General features: G+C 40.6%; 1 protein-coding gene across 3 annotated transcripts in view; it reads left to right on the forward strand.

Annotated features, from left to right (window-relative positions):
* Positions 1 to 25,045, forward strand: part of GRID1 (glutamate ionotropic receptor delta type subunit 1) — a 493,423-nt gene that overhangs the window by 176,567 nt on the left and 291,811 nt on the right. The gene's annotated exons all lie outside the window — the stretch shown is intronic.

Below are 25,045 nucleotides of genomic sequence, written 5' to 3' on the forward strand. Positions count from 1 at the left end.
TGTGTGTTTGTATTTCTGTGTGGTTTTGTACTGTAACTATCCTAGAGCTATAATTCCAAAGTTATAGTTTAAAACTGTTAAGTCTTGCACATACTTTATAATAAAAAATTAGAATAGGTATCTATAAATATTGTTCATGTGAGATTTATGCCAAATATTACTGATTTGGGGATACTGAAATGAAAGACTCTTCAAGCCAAAGTAGTTTACTCTAGTTTTCAGAATGGTTCTTGTATGCAATTTGATTCCAACTTCTATGTTTCGGCACTACAGGGCTTATAACCACGTGTGCATCTCAGGATTGTTGTCAGGTACCCCTCTCTCCTTCCTATTGTTTCTCTAAACTAAAAAGAAACAGCCCAGAGACTTTTCAGTCAACTGTTTGGAGATTTTTTTTTTTTTTTTTGGGGGGGGGGGGAGGACTAGAGGTGAGCCCTAGGCCTTATGGAGAAGGGAGCTAAGGAAAATAAGTTGGCATTTGCTGTGCAACAGTGTGTGTGTGAAACTTCCAGTGTCTTGTCCCTCTGCTGGGAAATGATTCTGCAAGGTGAAAAACCACTGACCAGAATTAATGCAATCAAGGCTTATGAGGTTTATTTGCCAAATCATTCATTCTATTAACATTAATATGAGATTGGTTGCTACGAGTGTCCAAAGACACCAGTGAGTTAAATATACAGCTGTGGCAGTTTGCTTTCAGTGATGCACCTCGCAGCTGCGCAGGGCTGCTGTTGTATTGCAGCACATCTGGAACCTCCAAAGTTACGTGTAAGTTATTTAATGAGGCTTATGGGATATGGGATGGTGACTTGGGACCTGGGCCATGCGGTCTCCACGGCTTGCTGCAGAGGGGCTGTGGCTCAGCCTGTCTCCGTTTGGCAGGGGGCTTTTCCGGGGGCTGCTTCTGCAGACCGGGCAGGGAGTGTAGCTGGCGAGCCAGGTACCTGCAAGGCCTGCCCAGCTCTTTAGGCTGCTCTTCAGAAGATGCAGCCTCTGAAAGACACAGGTTATTTTCTTTTTATCTGTCATCCTTTCATTTCTGAAGCGCTGTTGAGCCGGGTACAGGGATATCATCAGCTGTTCCGATTTGAATCAAGGCCTGCTCTGATGGGCAGCGTGCGAGTTGAACCGAGTGCTCTCGAGGTGCTATTTCAATAAGGAAAAGCAAACATACAGGTTGCATTGCTCGGAGGTACCTTTTGGCCTTCCTGAGCTCTGGATGTAGAAAAATCCAGGTTTCTGAGAGAAGAAACGAACTGAAGTATGTAAAATGTCTGGAAACCTAGGCTGATACACAGGGTGAAAAAGCTGGCTGGAGGTAGCGAGTATCTGCTAGGCCTCCAGCTGCACTTGTTACAGAGCTCAAGTTTTTACACTGCTTGGAGTGTGTGTAAGATAGGCCAAGCAGATGTAGGGAAGTGCGAGAAGTTAACCTTATGGAACATAATGAAACTTTATGTTCTTGGACCTAAGATATATTTTTTCCATTAGCTGCTTGTAGCATGAGACACTTTGTCTGATATTATCCACTTACTTTGAGAATTTAAGTGACCTTTTTGGGGCATTTTTTGAATTAAAGAATATATGAAGACCATTTAATAGGAATGCTTCAATTGATGAGCAGAATTTGAAGGCAGCGATATTATAGTTGATCCTTTAGCTCCTGTTAAGATTGTGCATCTTTTTGGTGTTTAAAACAGGGTCTACAGTTATTTGCTGTGGCAGTGATATTTTTCACTTATTTCAAGCGATGATGTCCCACTTTATTTTTTTCTATCCTCTAAATTAAATGTGTAGAAGGGGAATTATGCTGTAAGTGTGGATTATTTAAAAAAAAATATGCTAAAGAAGCATATTTTTTTTCAAGAGGGTTAAGGGGAAGATGAAATTTCTTGGTCTCCTCTGGCTTCCACAATAAGTAGTATTTGCTGGTGTAGATCACTGCTGGAGTGTTGGTGTGCATTACCTCCTGTTTGCTCTTGTGCTGGCCCTTTCCACCGTGAGCCCCACCATTTGTTTCAGCTTTGCCGAGTGGGCCTGTTAAGAAGTGACAGGGCTAATGTAAAGAGAAATCACTCCCCGTTTGTGCAAATAATTTGCAATGGCAAGTTTGTAAAATTGAATAAAGTAGCAAACCAGGATGATAGATGTTTGGAGATGAAATCGCTGACTGGAAAACAAAGTTATTGCAGCAGATGAGTGGCTCAGTATAAAGGAACTAGTGATGTAGCAGTGCTCAATTGGGTGCAAATGAAAAAACGCCTAGACAACTAGGAAATACAAATAGAAAAACCTGACAGGGAAATAACTTTGGAGGCCTTGTAATATGCTGTCTGTTTTCATGGAGGGAGGTAAAAATGTTCACTATCTTTTCTGAAAAAGATGGGTTTAATATAGCTCAGACTTTTTTTTAAGAAAGTCGTTTCTATTTATAGTTCAAGAATTTTATTGTCTTGCATTTCTGCAAAATGTTTCATCTTCCTATGTTTTTAATAAATGCATGCATGCCTGCTCTCTAACGTGTCTGAAGTGTGTGTTGATAGTTATGCCTGTTGTGTAATGTGCTACTGTTACCTCCCTAGGCTTGGAGGTGTTTATGATGAAGATGCAGGTGAAGATAAGAAAAATCACTCCTGCAGCCTGGATGCAGAAGCATCTGGGCAGCGCCTGGGTGTGCACACCCTCGTGTATTCATTCCTGTGGTTAAGAGAAGGACTGTATAGCAATCTCTACCCAGCTGTTCCCCGTGATGCCCTCAAAGGACCTGAAGCTCAATCTTGTGTGCTAGATACAGAGACTTGCAGTGATTTCTGGGGACTCTGGTTTAGGCTTTAAATTAGCCTCACGAGACCAATGACCTGTAGGCTTCAAATAGCTGAGAAAGCAACTTAATCACCCCATGGGTGTATTGGGGCTGTTTCTTTTTGGCCAGTCTGAGTGATACGAGACTCATGGCTACCGAATCAATCGGCTGTAACGTGTGCGTGGTGTGGTGGGAAGAGTGCTCTGCGGCCACCTGCCTCTTGGCTGATCAGGACCTACCTGTGGTCTATTTGGTGACTGCTTTTTGAACGTTGGCCAAATGGGGCACATCTGTTTCTCAGCTGTCCTGTTTTTAGACTGTTGAAAGCAAAAAGAGTTCTCCCTGTTTGCTTTTACAAATAATCATTATGATTTGGGAAACGGACGCTGAGGTGGATAAACACGTGGTGCTCGTGTGGTGTTTTGCTCTTATGACAGTTTTCCTAGATGTTTTACTATATTGTCATTGTGGGGCTGTCAGGAAACGTTTCCTGCTGCAATATACTTGATATGTGCTTCTATGCAGAATATATGTTTTCACTGTTTTTACCGCTCTGGAAAGATCTTGGATCTATTGTGGCTATTTGTCTGAAAACAGCAGTCAAATGCCTAGTGGCAGTCAAAAAGGCAAATAAATCTTGGAAGTTTTTAGGAAGGTAATAGAGAACGAAACAAACAACCTCATCACTCAAGTGGACATCCCAATCTCAAATGCTGTGGGTGAATCTGGTCTCGCAAAGGTCATGCTAAAACTGATAACACCTTGAGAAGGACAACAGAAATGTTCAAAGGTGTGGAGCAGCCTGCGCAGGAGGGGAAACGTAATAGGATTGCTGCTTGAAGAAGGTATGGTAGAAGTATGTAAGACTATAGATAGTAGAGAAATGCAAATAGGGAATGAGAATTCCCTGTGTTTCATAACAAGGACCTAACGGGTTTCTGGTGAAAATAGGAGAAGGTTTAAAATGAATGAAAGGAAGGAATTCTGTGGAATGCGTTATTGAACTGCAGAACACATTACCATGTTACATTAAGGAAGTCAAATGACAAAGGGGTTAAATTTAGTTGATTTTTATGAAAGATGATTCCACTGTAGAATACTAAATAAAATGGTTTGGAAGCCATCTTTAGGTTTATTTTACACTGAACCTCTGGAACCTCAGAGTACATGTACAGGAGCATCACAGTGCACATCCTTGGGGTCACATAGCCTTCCTGTGAGCGTCAGTGGACAGGCTCCATTCAGTGGTTCCATTCAGTGCTACCAATTCAGTGTTCTTTGGATGCAGATCTCTTTACAGCTTTTAGTCGTCTTCTATACTGACATCTTTCTATGTGTATTAAAAAATAAAAATGGTGCCCTTTAGACATCACTTTCTGAACTGCTATTCTCCAATGCTTTTAATTTATCTTTTAGATATTTGCTGTAGAGTTTCAGGTGAAAAGAAGTTCCTGTAACCCAAATTAATTTTTTTCTTTATACCTTTGCGAAACAGTTTTCAAAGGAATAACAGGGTACCTAATGAACAGAAAGGTAACTGTTAGTGTTATGAAAAATATTTACTAATTAGTGTCTCATTTTTCTATGTGGTGATACCAGCAAGGCAGCATGTGGAAGGTGTATTCACAATTAATTGCATCAACTAGGTCTGCTTCCTTATTTCTGTATTGCAGCCAGATATTTTATATAGTATCTAAAATAAGGTGTTACTTTCTTGAAAGCATAGCAAGATCTATCTCAGGATAGTGATTTTTTTCTTATGTTTAATCAAAATTGACTGATTAGATTTGAGCATTTGCTTAGGTTTAAGTGAAACTCTGAATGCTGAATAGGGATGAATTTTATCATACATTCATATGTTACTATAAATGCTCCTTGAAATCACTGTATGCAATTTCTAGACCCTGTATCTTCGGAGTCAAGTTTATATAATAAGTCCCTTACACTCCCGTTCCAAACTTCGCATATCTAATGCCACCTGAAGTGGTCCGAAGAGTTGGCCCATAAAGACTGGGTACTTTCATTAGCAATTTTGCTTTTTGTCCTTCCTCTGGGATTTTTCTGTTTTGGCGAAGCCGTTTTGAACTGTTACCAGATACTTGAGCTATGGGAAGTTGAAGAAGGAAGCGGGGGATGCAGGAGAAGTTTTATTCTAGCTACTGCTTTTCCCTGACTGACTAGGGAGGACTCTCTTGGCTGGTGCAAGAATAAATTAGGTCTGACTCTGTGCAGTGCTCTTGGAGATGCCGAGATCGAGAGGGCGTTGTGGCAGTTGAGCCAAGAGAACGTGAACAAGAGTGTTTTGTCAGGGATAAGTGAATTCTTTTGTGCTAGATGTAATTGGTAGATCAAATGGAGCAAAATTGGCAGTACAAGCTCTGAGATGTTCTTCAAAGGCCAAGCTCTGGATGCTGTGGCAAGGTACTGTTTCCGTGATTTCCTTGTTGTTTTATCTGATAGTATCTGTGAGCCCAATGATTTTTATTTGATGGATGGTGAGGCAGTAGAATGAAAGCTGACTGTAATTCTGCTTTTGGGACTCAGAAAAACAGTTTTGATTTTTTTGTTTAATCTTGTCAAAGCTCCTTCATAAATGTTTAGTAACTAATATTGTTCAGTGATGTGTTGGGTTAAAATACTGAAGTACATGACGTGCAAACTTTTCCACATTCATTGCTGAAAAAGTATTCCAAACAGGAAATTTGGGTACAGTCCTCATCTAAGTGAAATATAAGATAAAACTTTGTCTGAAACCAGTAGCAGCCCTGTAAGAGTTCATGACAGTATAATAAATCATTTACCTTGTAAAAGAGTTATCCATGAGTCCTGAAACATGATTCCATTTAATGCATCTTACGAAGATGTAAGAAATGAGACAAGTGGTTAGGATTCAGATTCTGACAATAACCAGTATATGGTAATTTCTTGCTTTTCAGCCACAAAGCCTCTATTACCATTTTTTTAGGTGTCAAAACCTAATAATACGACATACTTAAAAGGGGACATATGTACCATTGAGGGGGGGGAAACAAATTCCCTCCCATTCAGCTAATAAGTGGTAGCATGAAAACCTTGTTGAAGAGTTCTATATATATATCTATAGATATATAGATATATATATAGAAAACTGTATAAAATTGTTAATGTTTCCAAGGCATTTTTAACCCTTGCCTTCCCCAAGTGAATTCCAAAGCAAGGATAATAGTGTTGGATGTAACTTGCTGAATCATTTTCCTTTTTTGTGATAACACTTTTCTAGAAATGTTGTAGACTTCTAGAGTGAATTCTGTGGCTCTATATCTGGAACTCCATCACACTTTATTACATTTGTCCATAAAGGAGAGAACCAGTGCAGTTATGACTACTGTATTGACTGCATCAGAAACGTGGGACTTAACCAGAGCGTCAGACCTCCTGCCCTACTTTGCAGTTGTGAAATATGTGCCACTTACGAGCTTGTCTGCGCTGCTTAGTGCATTGTAGCATAGAAAAACCCAGATGACTTCGAAATGACCTAACTCGCATACCAGAAGCTGATGCAGCTGTAAGCTGTACTCTGTAGACAAAACATAAAGTCTTTATACAGGTTAATAGTGGTTCTGCTTTTTGGATCTTTCCAGAGATGGAAAGATTTGGCACTAGTAAATTGTTAGAAAGCCAGAGTAGCAGCGATGGTTTGTAACCATCTCACTACTTTTTGATTTTGTTTGTTTGCTTTTTAAGGAACTGGTATGAGACGTTTTGCTGCAACAGTGCAGATGAAATTCCTCTCAGACCAGGAGTGCTGTAGTGCTTTTCGAGGTCTTGCTGCAGAGCTTATGGCTCTTACTGAAGTAACGGTAGGTTTTACCAATGCAGTACCCAGTTCGAGACACACTGTCAAAACAGCATGAACTTTGACTAAGGGAGAAGTGTTGGCTCTAGTGTATAGGTATTCTTTGAGGTTGTTCAGACAGTACTATTATAGGTAAATAGATGATGATAGGAAAAATCACGCTCTGACAAATGCTCTCGGATGAAGCCAGCAGTGAATCTATGCAGTTCAGGAGAAAAAGGGAGGAGTGGAGGCAAGATGCTTTCTCAAGTCAGGAGCTCTCTAAGAAAGCATGCAAAACACATAGTCAGCACCACAAAAACCTAATGCTGTGTTCATCTGAAGTTTTGCGCTATAAATAGTGTTTAGTATTTTTGTCTCTGAACTGGAATAGGGAAAAGCAATTAGGTAGCAAAACTGTGCAGATGCGACATTCAGACTCAAGACAGGGCATAGCTATAGCGACTTGTAACCTCCTAAGAGTAGGTGAATGGGTGGTGTAACAGCAGGAGCAATCTGGTGCAGAGGCTTGCAAAGCTGCGCACGTGGAGAAATAATGAACCTCACAACTGGATTGCTGATGTTCATGGAAAAACGACCTTTGTCGCTGGTGAACAGTCAATGTAAGTGTGTTAGGGGTGTCATGTTCATATTTTTCCTTGTTCTTTTCTGGTGACTCTATTTTGTGCAGATACTTGTAAAACAGACTTAAGTATTCAGAGAGAACTGGTTAAATATGTGGAAAAGCAGATATTTGAAACTGCAAAAAAGGTTTCATGAAGCAGAGAAAACGGTGCTTGAGAGAGGAAGCAAGTGTGGTTTGCTATTTAACTTCCCATCGTGCAGAGTCAAGGGTTAAAAACAGCAAGAAATTTTTTTCAAATCACGAACTTAACATGTTGAACACACAGCTGTGAAGCATCTAGTGTCAGGAGCTTACAGTGTGCTTCACCCTGCCCCAAGGATTAAACTCATGAATAGATAATTAGAAAATCCACAACTGTATTTGATAGGATTAAGAAATTATAAAGAATTTAAATTCTTAAGCTTTAGCACAAAGGCCAATGAACATGACAATATTCTGAAGAATAATCTCTCATGGGAATTTGCTTTTGTATTTGTCCCGCAAGCTTTACTGCAGCACGTATGGTATCGGTGACTGACACGGAGAAGACGCTGACCTAGGCGGACCGAGCCAGCTAATATTGATTAACTACAGTGAGGGTTTTGGCTACAGAAGTGCAAAACTGAACCCTGGCAGAGGAACAAACAGAAGGCAGCAGAAGATCCAAAGAGGTCCCCAAAAGTTGCGCCTCAAAATAAACTGTGTTCTTAAACTGTCTTTCAGTGTAACTGACAGGTGACTACGAAAACATAGGGTATCTTATCTTGTAGCGAAAAAGATCTGATCCTGGACTATACAAGAAGTACGTGGCCAGTTATTTACATACCAAAAGTAGTTGCAGGAGATCAGTTGCCTGGCCACTTGTGTTTTTTTTTTTTTTTCAGCATCTGTACTATTTTGTTTTCAGTAGGCAAAAATAGTATTACATGTGATTCCCTTATGCAAGGCCTGAAATCTCGTGACACGCATAGATTTCTCTTCATCTCTTTGCGTTGCTGTGTTGAAATATGCTATTCTCTTCATTTGTCTAGATAAGTTAGATGCGGCTCTAGCTTCTTTCTGTCTTGCGCTTATGTGCAGAGATCAGAAACAGTTTTTCACCTAAATTCAGTCAACTCTATAGCTGACAAAAGTTTAATTCTGTCCTCGTTCGTGTAAGTGGCTTAAAGCACGGTGCTTTTTTGTGGCAGTCCTACTGTGCTCTGAGCAGACGCTGGCATTCTAGTGAGGTAAAAAGCCTGTTATTTTGGGGTAGAGTTCCCAAATGAGGGAGCCCGGGGACTGTTTGATTCAGCCACCGCTTCGGCTGGCATGAGCCCCAAGCAGAGGATGGAGAGCAGCAGTGCTCTGTCCCGGGGCACCTGCGAAGGCCCCGGCTGTCTCCGGGTACCTGCGTCCCAGCTGGCGGCAGCCCGGAGGGGCCGTGAGCCCTGAGCTGCTGTTACCCTCTTGCAGCTTGCGCTGCCCAGCAGTGGTGCAAGGGAGGGGGCTGCTGGGGCTGGCAGGGACCAAAGGGATTTCAGCTAGGGCAGAGCTCTGGTTTTCAGTTTTGGAACTGAAAACAAAATTTAGTGTTCGTTGTTTCTTTTTGCAAGTATTTGTTGTAAAATTAGAGGTATTCCCTGTGCTGAAATTTCAAGGCTAGGTTTAAAATAAGAATGGCTTGGATTTTGTTCAAAGTTGTGTATGTTCTTCAAAAGTACCTAAGACCTTGCACTTGATCTATGGTTTATAGTGCTTTAAATTTAAATGACTTCAGCAAGAGTCAGTGGGCAAGAAAATGTCACTTCAGAATGCTTATTCCTTTGGGATTGCATCTGCTTTTCAGTGTGTTAGCATGTGGGGCACAAGGACCATTTAGCTGTTTGTTTGATAGAGGGCTGTGCATGCACCTGAGGAGGCTGCACAGGCTAGTTGGCTCCTGGGGCTTGGTGCAGTCCAGCTGGTTGGGTTCAGACCTTCTTGTCCTGAAGGGTAGAGTGTATCCACACAATGTGGAAACTGTCTTTTAATTAGCACAAAACAGAGACAATGCTAGCTGGTAGCGTCCGTAGAAAATGCTGCCTGCCTTTCTGTTATGTGTGTGTATATGTTCCAAAGTTAGCTCATTAACTGAAAGAATGTTACCTAGACATATAGCTCATCTATTGTCTATGTCTGAAATTTAATATTAAAGTATTAACTAGTCTTCATTCAGAGGATATCTTTTTAGGGAAAAATGGCTATGATGCAAGTCATGCAATCTGCATTTTGCATTAAATATTTGTAATGAAATCTAGAATGGAAAATCAATTGAACAGTTTTGCTGGAAAAAAATGAATGTGGCTGAAAAATCTTTCTTGGAAGGTAGGTAGCTTCTATGAGACAGTAATACATCCCTTCTCCCCCTTCTGCCCTCCCTTCTCCTGCCTTGTATAAGCTATTTTCTAAGGTAGAAAGCAAGTGATTTTTCTGTATCACAAGTAACCTGGTTAGTCTGAATCTGATATCTTCAGATTAGATGAATGTAAGGTGTTTGGGAGCTTATTTCAGCTGCTGACAACTCCCTGCACACCCCCCCCCTTAAAAAAAAAAAAAAAAAAAAAAGCCAAGCATAAATAAATAACCAACAGAAGTAGAGAAACAAATGTTTTGCCTAAAGTTTTGTGTAGTTGTCATTGTCATACGGGAAATAACGAAGATTTGCGTTAAAACCTTTGCAAGTCCTTTTTGCTAACATGTGCCATCCTTCTATTCTGAAGTCTTTTTGTCAGTGTTGTTAATACCACAATATTAATCAAGCCTTTTGTCAAGGCTTGATGTTCAAAGAAGCTTAACTCCTAGCAGTTGCTCATAAAGTTGTGGCCACTGCAGTTATTCAAGTGTGCCCCTAAATAGCATGTAACTGGGGCTGATATGCATGCTCCATCTAGGGTCAAAGCTTCGCTGGTCTCCCCTGTGGCACCACTGAATAGGAGACAATAAGGCACGTGTTATATATGTGTGTGGAAAAATATGTATTAAGCATGTTGCCTGTGTGTGTATATATTTATACGTAAGCTAATGACACATTTCTGGAAAAAAATATGAAGGTGTCCTGAACATCCTGTGCAGAATGTACGCTTAAGTGAATGCACTTCAGCGTGGTCTCCTACTCGCAGAGAAGCCCAAAGGAGCGGGGAAAACCTTGTATGGGAGCAGGTGGCTCAGCTGGGTGCGGGGCAGCTGCTTTCCCCAACTTGAAGCGTGCTTTAGACTGGGACTTAATATTTAAGAGCCTGTGTTGGTACTGTGCCCGAGAATAATGTATTGTGCCTTAGGTTGTACAGCTAAAGGGCTCTGCTATCTGTGGGGGAAAAAAACGCTTTTTTTCTTGTACAACTGAGAAATACATGTCAGCCTAAATATGTATAAAAAGACCCATTTCCCATGGAATTTCAAGGGGTAATAAACGTGCGAGGTCATTGTCTGCCAGAGCGTCTCGATGTAGATTTGGACTGTGTCAAAATACTCTTGTGTAAAGATGGAGAGCATCTCCGACAAAAAGCCCCCGGAGATGTTAGCTGGCATGGCTTATCCTGGAAGGAGCTTCCTGGGTTACCTAACGCAGTTTCGGCCCAATGAGGGAGGAAATATCATTTGGTTTCAAAGTCGCTTATCTAAATGTTTTGGGTCCAAAATACAGGTGGTGTGTAGTGCTGTATGTGTAATAAATACTGTAGGAAGTTCTCAAGGTGACTACAGAATGCGCTTTAGGGGGACATGGGGCGGGTGTAAACGTGCACCTTCTCTAGTGTGTTTTATCAAAAGTACTTTTAAGACAAAAGTAGTCTAGCTCTTCTGTGAAGCTGCTGGAATGGTTTAATTCATGGGGAAGACGCGTCTGCCCTGTTACCATCATATGGAAAAATATTTGGCAGGCTGTGAATCGTTCTAATTTGATTTTTTTCTGCAGAATCTGCTTCTTTGTAATGCATGACTTCTTTCTAGTATTACGAACTCTGTAGATAGCAGCTGAAAAAGCCCGTCTTAAAAGTGGGTGTTCCCCTTCCTTTTGTCTTATCTTCAACAGAAATTTTAAGTAGTGATGGTATAAAAATAGCAAGGGAGAACTGCCAAATTTTCCATGATTACAGAAGGCAATTTAGAGCAAGGAGTGACCACTATAGGAAGAAACTAAGTTTTTTAGTGAGGACTTCAGTTCCCTGATGATCAGATGGTTCTTGACAAAGAAGACTGGATTATAAAAGTCTCTCATCAGTCACTTAGGGAAGAAGGAGAGAAAGATAAAAGGTTGAATGTGGGAAGAGATTTTTCTGGCCTGCACAAGGCACAAAGGGAAAGAAAAAGGGAAAGGGGAGTCTTCAGTTTTCAGGATGATGATTTCCTCTAGAAGAACGTCCATAGGAAGCTGATGTGTTGAGGAAACTGAAGATGAGAATACATATAGGGATGTTAATGCTTTTGTACTTCTATTTTTTGTACTAGTTCGGGAAGGGACTGTGTTTTAGGAACTACTGAAAACTGCGTACTTGATCAGATTCTTGCAATGAAAAAATAACCTAGTTTAGTGCTTGTGAAGTTTGGATTAGGGTTATGTTTAAGGAACCTGGGAGGCTTGGAAAGCTAATAGTAACTACTGGGTCTACAGGATCAGACTACAATGTCCGAGGTTTCAGGAATTGGACCTGATGGTGGCTCCAGAGCTAACCTCAGAAGGCAGTTTCTCAGTTTCGGACAGACTTGGAAAGCTTTTAAAGCCCATATGCTGATTGTGTAGGCCATGAGGTAAACGAGTTCTCAGAGGGGAAAGTACCGTCAGGCCTGGGTGCTAATACTGTGTTCTCACTCTTATGGTCCAGTTACTTTATGAAACAATTCAGAAATTATTAGAAAAGAATAACGTTGTAACAAATGTGACTGTTAGCTGATGTATATACCATACTAAGCTTACTAACTTGCCCTGAATGGGTCATTCGTTCTATAAGATAGTGTATACTGACAGGAAAAAAGGAAAATCAGAGTGAGTACAAAAATCATAGGATGATAACTCAAAGTATTTACCCCCACAGGGAACGGAACGCAGTTGTTGCTGTTGTCTGTGTCCAGGCTGTCTAGCACTTTGTGTATGGCACATGACACCTTCATGTAACTTGAGATTTGTAGTGCTCGTAGAACTGAAGATTGAACATGCTATTGTGATACAAAGCTTGAGGAAATCTGTATGTCCCAATAACTACTGCGTGCTCGGAGATGTAGGAAAAGCCTTTAGGGAGAAGCTGGCAAAATAATCCTTGCTTGCAACAGTACTTCTGTTTACAAATTGATTTATCTAAAATATTATTTATTATTTTGTAACTGCTAGGAAGTGAGTTTGTAAGTGAAAGTTGGATCCTGATCCCAGCCCTGCTCTTCGTGCTTCCCTATTTGAGGTGCGTCTTCTGTGTCTCCTCAGCCAACCTCTCTGCACGCCCGGCAGGGAGCTGGAGTTTGGCGCTGGCCTCTTTGGCAGGAGGCCTGTCTCTTAAGTTTGAGCATTTCTCTTACGTCTGTGTTTAAGATCTCAACTCTCTGCGCACGCGTCGGTAAATGGCTTTGCAGTGCTTTACAGGAGCATATTTGGGAAGATGCGATGCTGCGATTGCTTTTCTGGCACAGGCCCCCCTGCTAGCTGGAGCTGGTTTTGGATCTCTCCTCTGTTCTCCAGTCTATTATATATTTTATAATACAATTTAATGATTAGTTTCATATGTATGACCTAACATCTTATTTGCCTCAAATTACCCCGTAAGATGAATAAGCATTGTAGTTAATTACAGGTCTTCCAAAATTTTCACTTTAGAATAATTTAGTACCAGCATTAATTGTCTTATTAATATTTTAATTGTTAGCAGAGTTTTTATCCTTTGCAACCTGGATGTAAGAGGTAATCTTTGCATAAAATTGTAATGAAAGTGAAGGAGGAAGAAATACAGAGCAGAAAGTTTTGCGTGAAGTTCAATGAACTGATCAGTGATCTTCATTTAAGGCAGGACACAAGACTAGTGGAATAAAATATTAATATATAGTTATTTTTATACAATGAAGTACTACATAAAATTGGTATTTTGTCAGCATGAGTTTAATATACCCCTTTTCCATTTCTGGGGCACTTAAGCAAGTTATTTTAAGGCTTGTATTGAAAAATGAAGTTAGCTCTGAACAGCTCACTGAAACTCTAATTATGCTAAGTCTCCTTCACAGCTATGGTTTGGATGCTTTAAGAAAAAAAAATCTGTGAGTTCCTAGAACCCAGTCGCCAGCTGAGCAATGGAGAAGGAAAAAACTGCTGCATTAAAAGCTTAAACATGGATGGGGGAGGAGTCGCACATTAATCAGCAGACATCACTTTACTTTAGTAGCAGTAGAAAGCTAGCTGTACAGATGATTTAACGGCAAGTGACATCTGAGCAGTTAAATCCTGAGTGACCTAGCTGTGGAGTGTAGTCCTTGGGGGCCACGCCAAACCTGCTGCTGTATGGCTGAGGTTGGAAGAGTTCTCTGGAGATCATCTAGTCCAGCCCCCTTAATCAAGCAGGGTCAGCTACAGAAGGTTGCCCAGGACGGTGTGCAGTTGGGTTTGAATATCTCCGAGGATAGAGATTCTTCAGCTTCTCTGGCCAGCCTCTCCCAGTGTTTGGCCATCCTCCTAAGAAACAAGTTTTCTCTTATATTTGGATGGAACTTCCTGAAGTTCAGACTGTGCCTGTTGCCTCTTGTTCTCTCGGGGGGCACTGCTACAGAGTCTGGCTTCGTCTTTTTTACTCCCTCCCATCAAGTGTACAGAGATAAGATCTGCCCTGAGCCTTCTCTTCTCTAGGCTAAGCAGTCCTAGCTCTTAGCTTTCCTCATGCTCTAGTCCCTTCATCTCTGTGGCCCTCTGTTGGGCTTGCTGCAGTAGCTCCATGTCGGTCTTGTATGGGGGAGCTCATAACTGGACCCAGCACTCCAGGTCTGGCCTCCGCAGTGCTGAGCAGAGGGGCAGGACCACCTCCCTCAGCTGCTGGCAATGCTGCTCCTAGGGCAGCCCAGGACGCTGCTGCCCTTCTTTGCCACGAAGATGCACTGCTGGCTCATGTCCAGCTTGTGTACCAGGACCCCCCAGTCTCTTTCTGCAAAACTGCTTTTTAGCCAGTTGGTCCCCAGCCTGTGCTGCTACATGGGGTTAGCTGTCCTCAGGTGCAGGATTTTGCCCTTCCCTTCCTTCAGCTGAAGGAATATTGTGTGCCTGTGACAGTGTAACATAAATCTGTTTATCCACAGTGTGATATAAATCTGTTTATCCACAGAGATAGAGGTTGAGTGTGTGTGTTTTTTTTCTTTTTTTAAATGCAGCCCAAAATAGGAGCAACATTCGAGGTCAGTTTTCATTTAAGCATCAAAACAAGTGACCTGCTCTTCCAACAGCCTCTGGGCAAGAGGTACATAGATGTTGAGACATTTTGATAATGTGTCCTAAGCTTCACAGTAGGAACTATCAGGTGTTAAACATGTTTGAACAACTGGCTCATTTCATGTATTCAGATGAAAACTCTTGAAGATTTGCGAGGTTTGTTGTTGTTCCCTGATTTGACTCATGTGGAGCTAAAGGAAAGAAATTCAGACTAATACTGTAGTAACTTAGAGTAGCTTTGTTCGTTGTTAACGCATCACGCATGGTGTCTGAAGCTGTTCTAGGGCAAGAAGGAAATACTGAACTGCTGAAAGGAAAATTGGAGAGCTGCAGTATTTTAATAGCAGCCTCTTTGTAGCACTACATAGTAACAGGGATTTGAGATCTGTAAGCAGAATCTTTTTCATGTAAGAAATGCTGATGCTGAGGGAGGGTAGGATCTTGCCCTTTTTGAGTGTTGAGCAAAAAATTTTGAAATGCATTATGTATCTTGTGAGTGAAGAAAGTGTTTCTTTTTAAGTTGACTTTGGAAAATGGAAAAGCTGCTTTAGACTGTTGCTAGGCTTGGAATATTTGCATAATCCTTGAATGCAGTTGTAAGTATGTGATATTTTGCAGAGATCTTTCAATAGATCAACCAGCTAAAAACCTGTCAATAAATACATACTAAGTCATAGCTAGATCCATAAACTCTGCAAGACTTTAAGCAGTTGGTGTAAATAAGTGGTGTTTGGAAAAGTTGGCTCCTTCGTAATGAGCATGCTTTCCCACTGATGCGAATTGTTTTGACCTCTCATACAGCTTTCATAGTATTGCTGGCTGTTTTGCTGGTAGATTGTAATGCATGTTGAGGCAGGGGAAAAAGTGAAAACAGGTTAATAAGGAGATGTTACAGGGATTTTTTTTTTTTTTTTTAAGGTGGTCTTTGGAGTATGGGACTTGCTGTCCATAGGTGGAAGCAACTGTAGCTTTTGTGAGCTTATCACAAGTCTTATAATATTTAGCTTCTCTCACAGAGCCCCCAGCTTTGATAGAAGTGAGCATTTGGGGTATATATACTAAGCCTCCTACATTGAATATAGGTCAGCAGAAGTGCGATGGTGCTTTGGAGGGATTTTTGCAGTTGTTTGAATATGTCATTTTAAAGCAGGCCTATTACTGAAGCACAGTGGCAGCTTGGTTACGGAAAGGGATTATGCGTCAGTGTTTTGGTTTGGTTGAAATTTTTGTAGGTGAGTCGGAGTTGGAAGCTCTGCACCGTGACTGTTGCGTTCCCCTAATGCGTTGGGAAACAACAGAGTAGGGACGCGCTTTGCAGTTGGTTCAGAAGCAATGCCGTGACGCGCAGGCTGAGGTCCCTCCTTCCTGCTCTCGACATACGGCGTGGTATAACGGCGGGGAGTAATTAGGAGGAGGGGGGAGGCGGGAAAGCAAGGGGATGAAGAACTGAAGTTTCTGTTGGCGTGTTTTTTTTGTACCTGTTGCTGCTAAATAGCTGGGCCAGGTGGACTAACATGTTCATTGCTTGTCAGTACCCCTCAGTCATCTGAGTTTCTCAGTACCAAAGAATGGGGAGGATTTATCAGCTTGTTTAGAGTTGCTGTTTGACTGCTTTTTGTACATGGTAGAGTTTTCCTTTTGTGCATGCCAGAACGGAGCCTGAACTGTGCTGATATTATAATAAGTCTTAACATGTACGTGTAAAATAGCCCTGAAGAAGGCAGCGAAGTCGAGCATCCCTGCTGAATGCTGATGAAGGTGTGGAAAACTTCTATATTGTTATAATTTGTATTGAAATGCAGGTAAAAGAAGCAGAGGGTGAGAAAATGCAGTCTATTCTGTGCTGAAGGGCAAAAGAGAAAATAATTACTGAAGAACTTGCTAGGAATAGAAGTCAAACATACAGCATTTGAGAAAGCCATGGTTTGTCCTTTCAGTAATTGAGATGGTTTACAGTTAATTCTGCCTCAGAACTAGTGTTCAAGGGGGAAAAAGTCAGAGCTGATTATTCAGTTCTGTCTACTGCCTTAAAATAGTATTAATGCCATTGTGATTAATCTGTAGCTCTGCAAAACCATGCTCCGTTCAAAATTAATAGAAATGCTTATTCATGTTTTTGAACATGATGCTAAACTATGATTCTGGGAGAAAGACTTTGCTGATGGCTTTACATTTTGTTCACAAAACAGAAATGGGGTTATTTTGGAGCATGTCCTGTCAGATTTTGCCTGCTCTATTTTTTTATTAGTAATTCAAAAAAAAGTAGAAAATGCTTAAATTCTGCAATACTTTACATCCTTAACTATTCACATGGCTAAATTACAATGTAAAAATACTTAATGTTTTTTTCCAATACGTAAAATACGTAGTTTTTATTGCATCACTCTTCCCAATCCACCCAATTGTAAAGCTGATAGCAAAACTAAGCTGGTGAACTAAGTAGATTATTAGCTCTAAAGCTGTGTTTGTCTTCAGAGTCTTACTTTTCTTTGGAGGAGCTTGAGAGTAGTATCAGATCTGTCCTTTATAAGACAAGGCTATCTCTTATCTTTTATTAGTGTTCTCAAATAATGTTCTTTTGTCGGTGAAAAGTATACCCTCTTCTGGTTTTATGGTGATAGCTTTTTCCATACAAAATGTAGTGCATCCAATGAGGATTTACCAGAAGTTATTTTGGAAAGCAACCAGTGCATTTCTTGACCACTTGATGGCATCACTTAGTTGTTTGGAAAATAAATTGCTTTACCAGTAAAGCAGTTCTGTGCTTGGTGAGGGAGGACTTTCATGTTTTATTTTAGACTATTAAATACTGAAGAGAGCTCTTAATATGCTCCAGTAAATTAAGGGAAAGCCTCAAATCTAGTTTTGATAAGTATGTTCCTTTCCTATGGTATATTATTTACTATTTTGAGTCACTTTCATGCAGATGAAAGTAAGCAGAACAGTGGTCTAAATACCTTCTCCCATCCCTGCTTGATGACTTTTCAAGGATGGCAGTTAGTGTGTGTTAGGCCGATAACTAATACAAAGAATCTTTTTGGTTTGCTGTTCCAGGAAAATTGTTTCAAACCTCTAATTGCTGCAGTCAATATACATTTTAGGGAAAGGATTTATGTAATTTTGTGTGTTCAGTCCAGGTAAATATTTCTGTAAAATAAAAGAATTTTGCAATCTCCATATCTAAATTAAGTGATCTTTCCACATGTGCAAGCCAATGATGACTGGGCTGCTGAAAATGCTGGTGCAATGGGATAACAAGGAAAGTGAGACGGTGACTATTATTTATTGGTAAATGTCAGAGCTCCCTGGACATTAGCAGGCTTGTCATTTTATACCTGCTGAGGCTCTGCCCACAGGATGCGGGGCATGCAGTTTGAAGTAGGTTCAAGATCTGAACACTGCTTCTGCTCTGAAACTGGTGGCGCTTGGCAGTAGTGTGGCAGTCTGCCAGTGCCCCCGGCCGAAACAAGGGAGATGGCACCAGCTTCCCACCTGGGGGGCCGGTGCCGTCCCCTTGGGGGCAGACGGGCACCCTGGCAAAGCTGCGGCAGGAGCACGGTATCGCCTGTGTGCAGGTCTGTTCTGGGAGCGATGGCCGCGGCGTCCTCGGACCACAGCTAGCCTGTTTCTGGAGGACATATATAAAATAATGAAAAGACCTGGTCAAAAATGTGACTTCTCCTGAATGTTACTTCTACTAAAAACTTTCTTGAAAACATTTTGAAATGTCATGCTTTCCTTGGGTTTTAAGATGTTGTTTTTAGATACTACTATATTGAGGATATTTTGACCTACTAATTACAGGTATACCTAAATATGGACTCAAATCTGTGTATGTACTGTTTTTCTTGAGTACTTTGGAAATCATCATCATCAAAAAGAAAATACTAAGCATTAAAGTATCTCATCTGGCCTACTGTGAATTTTGCCTAAGTTGGAGAGTTAAAGTCCCCAAGCTATGGGACTTTACCTATGCAATATATAACAAATTTTTCTAGAAGAGGGGAAAATTGGCTGGCATTTATTGGCTGACTTATCAGTGCTATTTCAGTTGCTATTTTCTTACCAGGAAGAACAGCTGAGATTCTCCTATGTTATGTTTTGTAAGAAAAGGATAGTGATATATGGAGGAAGAATTCAGAAACAGACTGAATAGTCCTTATTCTGTGTTTTTTTCCTGATGCATTATCTAGTTGAATAGTCTTAGTTGATAGTTTCCTTGATTATTTGGAGATTAGGTGGCAAAAAACTCATGGAGGGTTGGCAAATACTGCTTCCCCTGTAGTGATGCCAAAGGGAGAGGTTCCAGCCTGCAGGAGCTCAGAAATGTGCTTCCCTGGGTCCTGTTGCCAGAGCGGTGCCTGTGCTGCTCGGACGGTGTCCGGGCTGCCCGCAGGTGCTAGTGACTCTGCTGCAGTTCGGGTTACACAAACCACATCTTTAGCTTTGTTGCTGGAAGTCCATGTTTTGGGGACTACGGCTGCAAGTTCTGGTGGTGTTGTCGATCTCTTGTTAGGGGTGTCACATCATACCTGTTAATACGAGCAAAAGTCTCAGCATCTTGTCCAGAGATGCTCTGGCAGTATGTCGTGTGTCAGGCTTTGAAGTTACCCTTCAGCTCCTGTGCTGGCAGGTGAAGGTGTGTTTGACTTGGGAAATAGAGAGGGCTCTGCACTGTCCTACTGTGAATTTTGCCCAGTGAGCATTTCCTGGCTTCAGAAAAAGGACAGAGGGGTTGGCTGATGTGAGGCTTGGCTCTGGAAAACACATCTGATGAGGCAAATACTGGTTTGCTTTATTTTTGTATTGAGTACGTGGTTCATTTTTGTAGTTTATATCATATTTCTATGATGTCCAGCAGGATTTTCTATCTGATGAACTCCAGGTAGGTTCTATCTTTGGTGTGAGGGTTTTTTTTGGTGTTAGATTTCTGGGACTTATTTATTATTATTATTATTATTATGTTGTTACTGTTATTGCAAGAGACTACAATGTTTCAGTGACTGCAGTAACTGTTTGAACACCCAGCTAGTCATACAGATGCTCTCTACAGGCCATTTTCACAGCACCTTCTTATGCATGGGGAACAGTTTCATGATGTGTCACTCATCTCTGGAGGACTTTGCATTATGCTTGTGCCTTGAGTGCTAAGGAATGAGGAACACCATAGTCCTCAGGAGTGGCAGCTGTGTTGGACTTCCCTTAGCTTCTGAAATAGTCATATCAAGGACTGTGGGATGTAGGAATGCCTAGATCTTGGTCCAAAATACAGAAGAAAGGCTGCTTAGATAAAAGGGAGGAAATAGATGTTGCTCTTAAATGCTGTGTACAGAAAAATATAAATCTGAGTTGGGCTTTTTAGGGGCTTGGACTTGTTGCGCTTGGTTGATTTGATTTTTACAGTCAGTCCTTCACAGTTTGAAGTAAAATGTTTCAAGAAGCATTTTGTTTTCTTTTAGAAAGTCTGTATAATAGTGTGAGAAATTATTTCTACTGTGTATAGGGTGATACAACATTAACTGCTATATATTGTATTTTTACTGTCAGCATTTGTTATTTTTTTTCTTATTTGTAACAACAGAGTAGTGTTACTAACTAGCTTTGTGTAAGTTTTCGTAGTAAAAATATTCTTCTCCATTTGAAAAGAGATACTGTAAACATGAAACATAAGTAAAAGCTTACAGAAATAGAACAAAGAAAGTTATTACTGCCATGTATCCAAAGGGAAAGGAAAATGAATAACATGACAATAGGGGCTAGTGGTGCAAATTCATTATGATTTGCCTTCCTCAGTCAGGAAAGAAGCTGAAGAGTAATTAGGTAGCATAAGATGTAAAGTAAAGGAGAAAACAATCTTTGGGAAAACTCCATTTAGTGAGATATCAGATTGAGTGCTTAGATGACCCTTAACTTCGATATTTTCTCAATTCATCAGCAGTGGGAGGGAGTCTTTCTACAGATTGATATTTTTAATTGAAACGTTTTCAGTGATGTTAATAAGATTTGTTCTGTAATTTTCTCTGCCTGATGGATTGATTTTGAAAGAACATTTAGGGCTTGTATTGGCCTCTGAGCATCTGAAGAGATTTTAAATGAAGATAGCTAATTGTCTTGCTTTTTGCATTTTTCTATGTGGTTAAATTAGTCGCAGGTTTGTATAACTTCTATGAAGTTTGTCATGTACTACTGCAAAATCACTTGGGCTTTGCTTAGATATGCAGTAAAAAGAATGCTTCCCTAGTATGTGGTATCTTATGCTTAGAAGAACGAACTGTACCCTCATCCTTTTCATTCTGAACTGCTGCTGGATGCACTGCAGTCTCTCTCTCTTTTTTTTTCTTTTTTTTCTTTTTTTACCTTTTGCCATCTTTCTTTTTATCTGTTCTTAATATTCCAGACAAACCTCTCAGACTTTTTTCTATTCCAGTTAAAATTACCTATATGGATGTTTCCCGTAAGATCTTATGTCTTGATTAAAGACACAGCTTTTTGGCTTTTTGAGCTTTTCATCTTAACTTTTTGAGCTCTTCATCTCCTAACTCTTCACTATTTTACAATTTCCCCCCCCCCCCAAACCTTATTTTTTTGTATGTATATACACATTAGCTAATGAGTGAAACTACTGATTAATGTTTGTGCACATGAATAATATAATAGCTAGTTCCCTTTATATTTATTTGTATTTAGCAAAGTGTTATTTATTTATTTATTTATTTTTTTTTTTGCTTTCATGTAAAAGGCCCTTTCAGTAGGGAAGTGGGGATTACCTCTACCAGTCTGGCAGCATGGTACAATATAACTTAACCTCTTTTGTATTGGACATTGAGAGGCTTGAGATCACTGTTGAAATGCTGGGCTTTTACACTGTATTTAAACTTTGGTATGTTATTTTTAGATATTGATGAAAGGAAGCAAACTTATTGAGCAATACAGCTAATCTCAAAACTGTTTATGGTGCTCTTATGTCACTGTTAACATGCTTCTATTTTATAGCTGAGTATACACGTTGTTTCCAGGTGTCAGCCAGATAGATCAAAATAAAGGAAGGAAAGGAAAAGTGGAAAGCGAACAATTACGGGTTGTGTGCGCTTGTTGTCCTATTTGTTATTCAGTGTTTCCTTTATTAAAGGCAGTTACTGCCTCAAAGTTCTTTTTGTGGCACACTTCTTGAGCCTGCTGTGTCTCCTGGTTAGGCTAGCTGGTAGGCTTGTTCACTGTGCAGCTGGGGCAGAATTGACTATAGGCCTTGATAATCCCCCAAATGTTAGGATTTGGTTTCCTAACATAGATTTTTCTCAGAATTTGCTGTGTTCTCTTGAATTTGATGTTTTAATTAAAAATAAAATGACTCTTTTTTTCCCTTTTGGTTTCCAAAGATAAACTACATGAAAAATGAGCTTTCAGCCAGATTGATTGAGACAGTAGGGCTAAGGCGAGTATGAAGCCCCTCACCTCATCTCAGCAGGACACTAGCTTTGAAACCTAATTATGAATACTGAAGTGCTAACTTTGTTAATCGTTTCATTGCAGAGTACTACACCAGAAATATCAGTTTGACAGGATTTCCTTTCTTCTGGCAGATCTGACGTTCTCTTATTTGAAAGCCTTGCTAAGCAAGAAGGCAGACACCTCAATTTGCAAACAGTGCCTCTTTGTAAAATGCAGGTTGTTTGCTTAGACTGTCCCATTTGCTATGCTGTAAAGAGCTGCTAAGGGTTAGTCAAACAAAAAGAAAAAATTAAGTTAAAAACCCTTGGAGAGGATTTGTCAAATTGATCAGTTGTGGTCCAAAGTGGGTAGTGCCAGCGGTGGTGACACACACAAGTGAAAGACAGAAAGGCACTGAAATTTGAAGAGGCAGTGTGAATTCTAGTAGGTGGATATATTGTTAGATCAGAAATTACAGTGGCAGCTGCTCTGTTGATAACTCTGGAAACAAAGGAAAAGGTTCCTATCTTATCCTGAATAATAGGAAACACTGAAAGGGAGATTGAAAGATGATCATATTGTCGTGTTGCCAGGAGCAAGATAATTTCTCTGGAAGCATTTTGTTTCCCTGTGGTTTAGAGATGCAGAAATCTGAGCTAAAGCTCTTAAAGCAAATATCTCTCAAGATGGTGCTGAATCAGGAGCTCACAGTCAGCACCTGTCTTCAGAAATAGGGTGACAATACAGGAAGCAACTGGAGAAGAGCAGGTCTTGAATGTGGTTGTGGCAAAGTGGAATTCTTCCTCATTTCATATGTGTAGTCCCACAGATTAAAAAGGGCAATAAGGAAACAGTGCGGTCAGTCTGAAAAATAATAGCTGCGCTTCCAAACTGGTGTGGTCTTAACAGGATATGACTGGAGTTAAAAATGTAGGTTGAAGGAGGGAGAAGTTTAAACTGTATTAATAATTTAGGAAACTTCTGTTAAGTCAAGTATAAACTTGAGAGGTGATCTGCTCTTAGAAGCAAAGATTGATCAAAAACTATCACTGAAGTTATTTAATCTACTCAAATAATTTGAATGCAGAGTTATTGAAGGATGGTAATGGTCATGTTTTCATCATCATGGTAAAATACACATTTCCTACAGAATGGTTTGTGAGACGTTGGTATGCTCTTAAAGTGCAGCCTGACGGTGATGAGGGCAGTTCAATACAGTGAGCTAGTAAATATTGCTGTCCATATGGCAGTGAAATCTGGAGGCAAGATGACTAGAATGTTATGTATTAAAAAAAGAAAAAGCTAGATGAAACTGTATGCAAATGTGGTACAGTTCTAGTAATTAAAGATCACTGAAGATTAAACTGCTTAGATCCTCCTCTTATGTTCATGAGTTGACATGAAGCAAGACACTTAATATCTATACCTTGGTTTTCCTAAAATCAAAATATGAAATTATGAAATTCATGTATGAAAAGCGCATGTTTATGAAGGTACAACTAAGGTCTTTTGCTTGGTCACATAGTTGGGGATGCATGATTGTTACTGAAACTTTAATCCTTATCTGGTGTGGAGTAAAGCAGAAAATAACACTTCTCAAGCCACAAAGTTTTGCGTACAGGCAAGTGGGAGGAAATTCTGAAAAACGTCACCAGAGTTTCTTCTGGGATTGTATAATCCTTGAATGTTCTCATGCTAAATAATTTCAGGATATCTTAAGAGTTAATGAGTTTTTTGATGAACTGGAGTCTGTTCTACTGTTGTAGTTGTTCCCTGCTGTGTTACTGGTGTAAAAAGTAATACATAGCTTAATATACTGAAAGCTTGTTCACCCTTCAGTGTAATAAGTGTGGAGAAGTTGAACTTTGAGGACTCTTTCATATTGTATAGCGCGTCTTTTTTTAAAAACATGTAACAGTGTTTCAAATTCCATAATTTGACTAAAGAAAGCAATTTAGAAAACAGGAAACCGTATTTTGCCTACTGTCACTCCCTTTTTCATCGCCTGCTGTACTATCTTAAAACAGAAAGGCAAGAGCGGATACCACTGACTGGGTGGTGCATGCTTTCCTGCAGAGCATGATCAATGGGCAAAATATTAGGATGTAGAAGCTGCTTGACTTTAGTTTTTCATCTCAGCCTGTTGATATGGAGTGCAGCACACTGGGGGAGGCCCTCAGCCGGACACCTCTTCGCTACGGCGAGGCTGCGGTCCGCAGGCTGTGCGGGAGGATGAGGAGCCCTGTTCCTGTGGGCTGCGGTGTTGCGCGTTGCTGCGAAGCGAGCAAGCGGCTTTGACTAGTGTTGACCGTGGAATGAAAGTTATCTTCTGTTACAGAGCACAAATAACCGAGTGCGAATGCAGCCGCCGCTCAGGAGGGGGCTTGCTTCTCCTCTGTCTGCTCCTGCAAGGAAATTCGTTCCCTCTGCGGGTCGGTGCTTGCTGCCCTCGCCCCGGTGACGGTCGGCGGGTGCTGATCTCCGTGGGGTTCAGGGCTCGGCCCTGCTCTTCTCCCCTGCCTCCCCTACTGGGGCCAAGTAAATTACCTGTATGACATGTTCAGTTTCTTCTGGCGAGAAGCCTGGGAAGTCAGATCTGTTCCCGAGCCTGGGTCTCCCATTTGGCAAACGTGTAATGCCTCCCTGCTGTTAAATCAGGTCAGCTTTCAGGAAAACCGGGGAACGATTTCATATATCTATAATTAACGCAGAACAAATTTAGATAATGCAGCCAGCATATGTTTGTTGTAAGGACCATCACGGAAATAATTTTAAAAGCGCTTCACCTTTTCCTGTTGCATTAGGATACACGTTGAGTGGTCTGTGCTTAGAGACGATCAAGCGTTTTCTCTCTGTTATCCCATATCAAAGCGAAATACGTTTGTTTTCCGTCTGTTCTCAGAAGCTATTTTGTGGAACGGTTCAGTGGTTGCGTTAAAAACAGTTCTTGGTAGGTAATTGCTG

The sequence above is a fragment of the Rhea pennata genome, chromosome 7, assembly GCF_028389875.1.
Source record: "Rhea pennata isolate bPtePen1 chromosome 7, bPtePen1.pri, whole genome shotgun sequence".
Taxonomy (NCBI): domain Eukaryota; kingdom Metazoa; phylum Chordata; class Aves; order Rheiformes; family Rheidae; genus Rhea; species Rhea pennata.